The sequence below is a fragment of the Cotesia glomerata genome, linkage group LG9, assembly GCF_020080835.1.
Source record: "Cotesia glomerata isolate CgM1 linkage group LG9, MPM_Cglom_v2.3, whole genome shotgun sequence".
In the NCBI taxonomy this organism is placed as follows: Eukaryota; Metazoa; Arthropoda; class Insecta; order Hymenoptera; family Braconidae; genus Cotesia; species Cotesia glomerata.
In genome coordinates this window covers 7,452,149-7,462,206 of record NC_058166.1, presented here as the reverse complement: position 1 = coordinate 7,462,206, position 10,058 = coordinate 7,452,149, and positions in this window count along the sequence as shown.

The window sequence follows — 10,058 nt, the reverse complement described above, 5'->3', positions numbered from 1 at the left end:
GATATTACAATTTGATAATGTATTTCATAATGTCAAAAATAAATTTTCAATTATTTAAATTACTTCTAGATAATGAATAATTTATATTAATCATCGAAATTAAATTTAGACTATAAATGATGAATTTTATTATTTTTAAATTAATCCATCATTATAAAGATGAACTTTGACACTAAATAATAAATTCATAACTTGAAAATAAATAATAAATCATAAAAATATAATTCTCATTTTTAAAAATTGATTTTGCATCGATAAAATTAATTTTATATCATAAAGCTAAATTTTAAATCATAAAAAGTCAATATTGATGTATGGAAATCAATTATAGATTATTCAAATAAATTTTCGATTACAATTATTAATTAATATATCTAAGAATCAATATTATTAAATCCATCATCAATTTTTTGTTTGAAATTTATTTTAGATTATGAATGATTTTTCTTTTTTTTTTTTTTAATTAATTTTAGATCATAATCAATTGATTTTATACTATTCAATTTAATTCTATAATTTGATATTATATTTAAGATCATCAAAATCAATTTTCAATTACATGAATTAATTCTAGATAATGAATATTCGATTTTAGAACATAAATTATCAATTTTATTTCATAGAAATCAATTCTAAATTATAAAAATTAATTTTTGATCATAAATCATCAATCTTTATATCTCAAAATTAATTTAATTGAATACATCATCAATTTTTTGTTTAAAAATTTATTTTGAATTTTAAATTATTTGTTTTTTTTTCTTTTCGAGAAAATTAATTTTGGATCATAAACAATCGATTTTGAGCTATTCAAATTAATTTGATAAATTAATAATGTATTTCAGATTATCAAAATTAAATTGTCAATTAAACAAATTAAGTTTACATCATGATTAATTGATTTTAATTATAAAAATCGAATTTAGACAATAAATGGTAAATTTTATGTTTTATAAGTTATTTTGTTATGATAAAAATGGACTTTAAATAATGAATAACCGGATATCATAATTAAGAATTAGCTTTATGTGGTTAAAATTGTATTAAAATGATAAAAAATTGATTTGAAATAATGAAAATTAATTTCACATTATAAGCCAGTCCCATGGCTAAGCGGTACAACGCTTGTCATGCTTGCTTGGGACTGGAGAGGCGTAGGTTCGAATCCCGGTGTGAGCTGAAATATGATTTTCAGTGAACATCGGTGTGCGTATCTCTTGCCAGGCTGTACAGATTTGGGTTTTCCGATAGTTTACCCAAGCCCTGTGCTACCGGTGAGGCACAGGCAAATGCGTGCAGTTTCCCAAAAGTCGGCCCATCGTCGTATCGCTCTCCAGGCTGAAAAGGATGTAATAACGCCAAACTTATTCTTCTAAACTTAAAGTACCGTTACTTAATGTACCATTATAATTAATTTTATATTTTAAAAATTAATTTAAGAACATAAATACACTAATTAAAAGTTATCAATATAAGTTTCAGACTGTTAATGATTTATTTCATGTTATTATTATTGATTTTATTTTCTTAAAATTTATGTTTTTAAGGTGAAAATTAATTATAATCCATGGAAATTAATTTTTGATTATATACAATCTAATTTTTATTATAAAGAAAAATAATATATGATAAATCATTGATTGTAAATTCGAAAATTCCTTTTAGATCATAAACAGTTAATTTTTGATCATGAAAATATATTCATGACTGATAATAAATAATGTTATACTTTAATAACCAATTTTATAATATAACAATCAATTATTTTTTAAAAAAATTAATTTTTCATATTGAATAATTAATTTTTCAATCTAAATATATATTGAAGAATATAAATAATGAATTTTCAATAGTTAAAATCAATTTATTATTATATAAATTGATATTGATGTATCGATAATCAATTTTAAAACAAGATAATTTAAACAGAATTATTAATATAATATTTTAAATTCATGAAATGAATTTTATATGATCAAAATTAATTTTATATTATAAAACTTAATTTATATTCATAAAATCAAATTTTAGACAAAAAATAATTGATTTTATTTCTCAAAAATCAATTTTACACTGTAGATAATAAATTTTAGATTATTAAAATCAATTTTTAATCATCAAAATTATCTTTAAACTACAAAAATTCATATAAGATAATAATAATAATATTAATAAATTATTAATTCTTCAAGAATACATACTGATTCTTACAATGGGTTAGAAAAAAAACCATGAGTGTTTGATGATTGCTAATAAACTCTCAGATAAAATCAATTGAGTGACAAAGAAATATATTTAAAGAATTAGATTCAAATCAGCCATCGATATAAAAATAAAACTTATGATTGTTGTTAATTATTATTCACATAGGAGGTTAGAAAAAGATGGCCGAAGCATAAACATGTGTCATTTGTTTATGCTGCTTAATATACATATTTTAACTGTTTTTGATATTAGATAAAAGGTTATTATATTACGGATACAAAAATTCATTTAAGATTATGAATGATCAATTTTCAAGTATTAGATTAAATAATATATTATAAATCATCGGTTTTTTGTTTAAAAGTTAGCTTCAGATAATAAATAATTGATTTTAAATGTAATAATTCATTTGAGACTATAAATAAATGATTTCAAATAATTTATTAATATATTTATCAACTTCAAACATTGAATAATAATTATTATTATTTTGAGTCACGCACGCAAAACACCGGCACACAAAAAAAAAAATGTTGTCAGTACTTTTGAGGGGACTCATAGATCTTTATGTTATTCGACTCGCTAAATCCTAATTTGTGGTCAGTTTGATCTGAACACCTTCTAATTTTTGTGGAAACTTTGAAATTCCGAAAAATATGACGAAAATTAGCAGTTTAGGCAATTGAAAATGATTTAAAAATTTTTTTCTTCCTAAACTTAGCATGATTTCAATGTATTTCGACCCGGTCACTATTTATGTGGAGTTTATTTAGACCGAACGCTATTAAAACATTGTCAATTCCAGAAAACCCTGAAAAATTGCAGAAAAAGCAAAAAATAGCGAAAAAAAAAAAAAGTAAAAATTTCCAGATATTTTATCAAATCAAATTTTATAAAATTAGATCAGTTTTGATTCTTATGTATTGAGATCAGCCGAAAATAAATCTAGAAATCATATGGGTCAGACATTTCTCAAAATCTAAATAAATGGCAAAAACACCTGAAAATTAAAATCAAATTAAACATTTCATCCGATTTGTTGAATATAAATTTTTAATTTTTTGACTTCAATCCTCAAAAATTTTAATTCTTAGAAAAAATCTTCGCAAAACCGTTTATGTTTTAATTTTAATTTATTCTCTGCTTATATCTAACCCTTTTATTTTTAAATGACCTACATAAAAGGTTTCTCTTACGGGTTTTCATTTTCTTAGGTAGATCTCTCTTCAGTGTCAAACAATGATCAGCCATCATAATAATATTCCACTTTTCTCGATAACGATTTTCCATTACACTGATGTCTTAATGGAATTTATCGCCTTGCTCTTCACTGTAATCGTCAAGATTTTCAGAAAAGTGTGAAAAGTGAGAATTTATATAGTAGAATTTGAATTCATGAAGCAACCCAAAGTATCGTAGTTGTACAAAAACTCTTCAACATAAATTCACGTAATTCTCACTTTTAGTATTCCCTAAAAAGTTATGTGATACTTTTTTGAAGCTTGCCCATTCTGCTCTCTCAGTCTCGTTCATTTTATATACGAAATTATCGTCCTTAAATAAAGTCGGAAGTTATGGTCCATCGAAAATTGCATCTTTTAATTTTGCATCACTTATAGCTCTAAAGTTTTCCCCATAATATTTTAAACAGTTGACATCTTTGTCTAAAGCTTTCAGAAACTGCTTCATAAAACCAAGCTCCATGTGAAGTGGCGGTAGAAAGTATTCGAAAGGATCAATCAGAGGTTCTCGGTAACATTGTGAGAACCAGGATTCCAATTCATTCTCGTTGGCCATTCTTTTTTAACATAGTGATTTTATCGATCGCGACAATCCCATAGACGTAAAAAGCAGGGATATTTCCTGAACTCTATTTGTTGGCCTAACAGTCGTGCTTTAAGAGGATTGCACTAAGACACAGGTGTAATACGAATAATATAAAAAAAAGTAACATTAACTAAAATTTTTTGAGGATTTAGGTCAACAAATTCAAAATTTATATTCCACATATCGGATAAGATGTTAAAAATTCTTTATTTTTATTTGAAAATTAATTTTTATCATAACGGACTTGATTTATTTTAATTTTCAGTCGTTTTTTGACATTCATTTAGATTTCTAGAGATGTCTAAGCAATATAAATCCAAGATTTATATTCGGCGAATCGAAATGCATAAGAATCATGATCGATATAATTTTAGAAAATTGTTTTTAACCCAGTATCTGGAATTCTTTGTAATTTTTTGCTTTATTTGCAATTTTTCAGGGTTTTTTTGAATTTACTTAAACTTTTAATGGCTTATAATCGATATGTATGTATATAAGGGTGTGTCAAAATGTAACTTCCTTGGAGAACCTTTTAAAATTGGAATTTTGAGTTTCTCTTTTAACAGCAGCAGTGTTTGGGCGTTTCCTGAGATATTTCAAAAGAGAGGATTCATTTGACTATTGATAGGATTTTTAACAGGAGATTTAATTGGGGACTTCTGGACAAATTTTGAATTTTCACCGGAAATGTCTAAACTAAGCTTCTGTTAAAAAATTCTATGAAAATCAAATACTTTGTCTCACCCCAAAATATCTCAGGGAATGCCTAAACACAACCCCTCTTTGAAGCGGAACTCAAAATTTCAATTTTAAAATGTTCTCCACGGGAGTAACATTTTGACAAACCCTAATGTATATGTATAATTTGTCATCAGGACTAGGCTTTAACATAATCTAACTAAATCTAATCTAATCTAATTTATTTTAAATTTTAAAATTCATTTAAGACTATAAAAAAATAATTTCAATTAATTTAGAATAATTCATAATAATAGCAATGAACGTTAGACTCGGAATAATAAATTTTATTTCATAAAATTGATTTTAGGTCATAGATAATTAATTGAATAATAGAAAAAATTTAAAGATTTTATGATATAAGAATTAAATATAACTTATAAAAGACTAATTTAAAATTTTTAAATTTATTTTTAGATTATAAATTTAAAATATCAATTTTAAATTATCCAACTTAATTTTTAAATAAGAAAATGAATTACAAATGATGAATAATTAATTTTGAATTATTTTTATTAATTTTTATTGATGAAAAAATGAACTCTAGATAATAAATCATTAATTTTTTATTATGATAATTGATTTTATATTATGAAAATTTGATTTTAATTATCAATAACTAATTTTGGATTATAAACGTTCTTTTAGGTTATTAATATTTGATTTTAAATTTTAAATATTAGATTTAAATTATTGAAATTAATTTTGTATTATAGAAATTAATTTTAGATCATAAATAATTGATTTCAAATTATCTTAATTAATTTTTTATAATTCAAATTAACTTTATAAAATAAATGATTAATTATATATCATAAAAATCAATTTAAAGTAATAAATAATTATTCTTAAAGTTTTGAAATTAATTTTAGTTTAAAAAAATTAAATTCTAAATTATTAATATTTAATTATTTTTTTTCGCTATTTTTTTTTCGCCATAATTTACAGCTAAATTTGTCATTAAAGACAAATTTGGGAACTGGGGAAATGAAGGATAAAGGGCGGAGGAGGGACCTGACTCAGTAGGAATTTTTCGGTAACCGAAAAAATAATTCAGACAGCCCAGACCGGGACTCGACCCGGATCATTTGGTTACGCGCCAAAGGTTCTACCAGTTAAGCTATCCGAGACATTGTCCGTAACTACCATTCTGTCACCTAATAAAATTTTTATTAGGAGTAAATAATAATATTTATTATTATTAAGCTAAATTATTATATTTTTAATAAAAAATTATTTATAATTGTATCTAATGAATAATATTCTTGAATACATTAACAATTTCGATAAAAAATTCATTTTACATTGTTAATAATTTCTATTTTTGTGAAAATAAATTTTAGACAATAAATAATCGTTTTAAAGCAATTTATATTGATATTACAATTTGATAATGTATTTTATAATCTCAAAAATAAATTTTCAATCATTTAAATTACTTCTAGATAATGAATAATTTATATTAATCATCGAAATTAAATTTAGACTATAAATGATGAATTTTATTATTTTTAAATTAATCCATCATTATAAAGATGAACTTTGACACTAAATAATAAATTCATAACTTGAAAATAAATAATAAATCATAAAAATATAATTCTCATTTTTAAAAATTGATTTTGCATCGATAAAATTAATTTTATATCATAAAGCTAAATTTTAAATCATAAAAAGTCAATATTGATGTATGGAAATCAATTATAGATTATTCAAATAAATTTTCGATTACAATTATTAATTATTATATCTAAGAATCAATATTATTAAATCCATCATCAATTTTTTGTTTGAAATTTATTTTAGATTATAAATGATTTTTTTTTTTTTTTTTTTTATCAATTTTAGATCATAATCAATTGATTTTATACTATTCGAATTAATTCTATAATTTAATATTATATTTAAGATCATCAAAATCAATTTTCAATTACATAAATTAATTCTAGATAATGAATATTCGATTTTAGAACATAAATTATCAATTTTATTTCATAGAAATCAATTCTAAATTATAAAAATAAATTTTTGATCATGAATAATCAATCTTTATATCTCAAAATTAATATAATTGAATACATCATCAATTTTTTGTTTAAAAATTTATTTTAAATTATAAATTATTTGTTTTTTTTTCTTTTCGAGAAAATTAATTTTGGATCATAAACAATCGATTTTGAGCTATTCAAATTAATTTGATAAATTAATAATGTATTTCAGATTATCAAAATTAAATTGTCAATTAAACAAATTAAGTTTACATCATGATTAATTGATTTTAATTATAAAAATCGAATTTAGACAATAAATAATAAATTTTATGTTTTATAAGTTATTTTATTATTATAAAAATGGACTTTAAATAATGAATAACCAAATATTATATTTAAGAATTAGCTTTATGTAGTTGAAATTGTATTAAAATGATAAAAAATTGATTTTAAATTATGAAAATTAATTTAACATTATAAGCCAGTCCCATGGCTAAGCGGTACAACGCATGTCATGCTTGCTTGGGACTGGTGAGGCGTAGGTTTGAATCCCGGTGTGAGCTGAAATATTATTTTCAGTGAACATCGGTGCTCGTATCTCTTGCCGGGCTGTAAAGGTTTGGGTTTTTCGATGGTTTACCCAAGCCCTGTGCTATCGGTGGGGCACAGGCAAATGCGTGCAGTTTCCCAAAAGTCGGCCCATCGTCGTATCGCTCTCCAGGTTGAAAAGGATGTAATAACGCCAAACTTATTCTTCTAAACTTAATGTACCGATCAGCCTCGAGTCCCCTTCTAGTCTCGGCCGGACCCCTATCGAGACAGAAGTCTGAAAAGCAAGGTTAAAAAAAAAAAAAAATTAAACATCATAACTATCCAATTTTAATCGATAAATGTTAATTTTGAATCGTTATGATTAATTTTATATTATAAAAATTGATTTAAGAACATGAATACACTAATTAAAAGTTATCAAAATAAGTTTCAGACTGTTAATGATTTATTTTATGTTATTATTATTGATTTTATTTTCTTAAAATTAATTTTTTTAGGTGAAAATTAATTATAATCCATGAAAATTAATTTTTGATTATATATAATCAAATATTAATTATAAAGAAAAATAATATATGATATATCATTGATTGTAAATTCGAAAATTCCTTTTAGATCATATACGGTTAATTTTTGATCATGAAAATTTATTCATGACGGGAAATAAATAATGTTATACTTTAATAACCAATTTTATAATATAACAATCAATTTTCTTCTATAAAAATTAATTTTTCATATTGAATAATTGATTTTTCAATCTAAATATATATTTAAGAATATAAATAATCAATTTTCAATAGTTAAAATCAATTTATTATTATATAAATTGATATTGATGTATCAATAATCAATTTTAAAACAAGATAATTTAAATAAAATTATTAATATAATATTTTAAATTCATAAAATAAATTTTATGTGATCAAAATTAATTTTTTATTATAAAACTTAATTTATATTTATAAAATCGAATTTTAGACAAAAAATAATTCATTTTATTTCTTGAAAATCAATTTTACATCGTAGATAATAAATTTTAGATTATTAAAATCAATTTTTAATCATCAAAATTATCTTTAAACTACAAAAATTGATATAAGATGATAATAATAATATTAATAAATTATTAATTCTTCACGAATACATAATGATTCGTACAATGGGTTAGAAAAACAACCATGAGCGTTTGATAATTGCTAATAAACTATCAGATAAAATCAATTGAGTGAAAAAGAAATACATTAAAAGAATTAGATTAAAATCAGCCATCGATATAAAAATAAAACTCCCGATTGTTGTTAATTATTATTTACATAGGAGGTTAGAAAAAGATGGCCGAAGCATAAACATGTGTCATTTGTTTATGCTGCTTAATATACATATTTTCACTGTTTTTGATATTAGATAAAAGGTTATTAGATTACGGATACAAAAATTTATTTAAGATTATGAATGATTAATTTTCAACTATTTGAATAAATAATCTATTATAAATCATTGGTTTCTTGTTTAAAAATTAGCTTCAGATAATAAATAATTGATTTTAAACGTAATAATCCATTTGAGACTATAAATAAATGATTTCTAATAATTTATTAATATATTAATCAACTTCAAATTTTCGAGAAAACTTTGAAATACCGAAAAATATGACGAAAATTAGCAGTTTAGGCAATTAAAAATGATTTAAAAATTTTTTTCTTCATAAACTTAGCATGATTTTAATGTATTTCGACCCGCTTACTATTTATGTGGAGTTTATTTAGACCGAACGCTATTAAAACATTGTCAATTTCAGAAAACACTGAAAAATTGCAGAAAAAGCAAAAAATAGCGAAAAAAAAAAAAAGTAAAAATTTCCAGATATTGTATCAAATAAAATTTTATAAAATTAGATCAGTTATGATTCTTATGTATTGAAATCAGCCGAAAATAAATCTAGAAATTATATGGCTCAGACATTTCTAAAAATCTAAATAAATCGCAAAAACACCTGAAAATTACAATCGAATCAAACATGTCATCCGATCTGTTGAACATAAATTTTTAATTTTTTGACTTCAATCCTCAAAAATTTTAATTCTTAGAAAAAATCTTTGCAAAACCGTTTATTTTTTAATTTTAATTTAATCTCTGCTTATATCTAACCCTTTTATCTTTAAATGACCTACATAAAAGGTTTCTCTTACGGGTTTTCATTTTCTTAGGTAGATCTCTTTTCAGTGTCAAACAATGATCAGCCATCATAATAATATTCCACTTTCCTTGATAACGATTTTCCATTACACTGATGTCTTGATGGAATTTATCGCCTTGCTCTTCACTGTAATCGTCAAGATTTTCAGAAAAGTGTGAAAGGTGAGAATTTATATAGTAGAATTTTGAATTCATCAAGCAACCCAAAGTATCGTAGTTGTACAAAAACTCTTCAACATAAATTCACGTAATTCTCACTTTTAGTATTCCCTAAAAAGTTATGTAATACTTTTTTGAAGCTTGCCCATTCTGCTCTCTTAGTCTTGATCATTTCATATACGAAATTATCGTCCTTAAATAAAGTCGGAATTTATGGTCCATCGAAAATTGCTTCTTTTAATTTTGCATCACTTATAGCTGTAAAGTTTTCCTCATAATATTTTAAACAGTTGCCATCTTTGTCTAAAGCTTTCAGAAACTGCTTCATAAAACCAAGCTCCATGTGAAGTGGCGGTAGTAAGTATTCAAAACGATCAATTAGAGGTT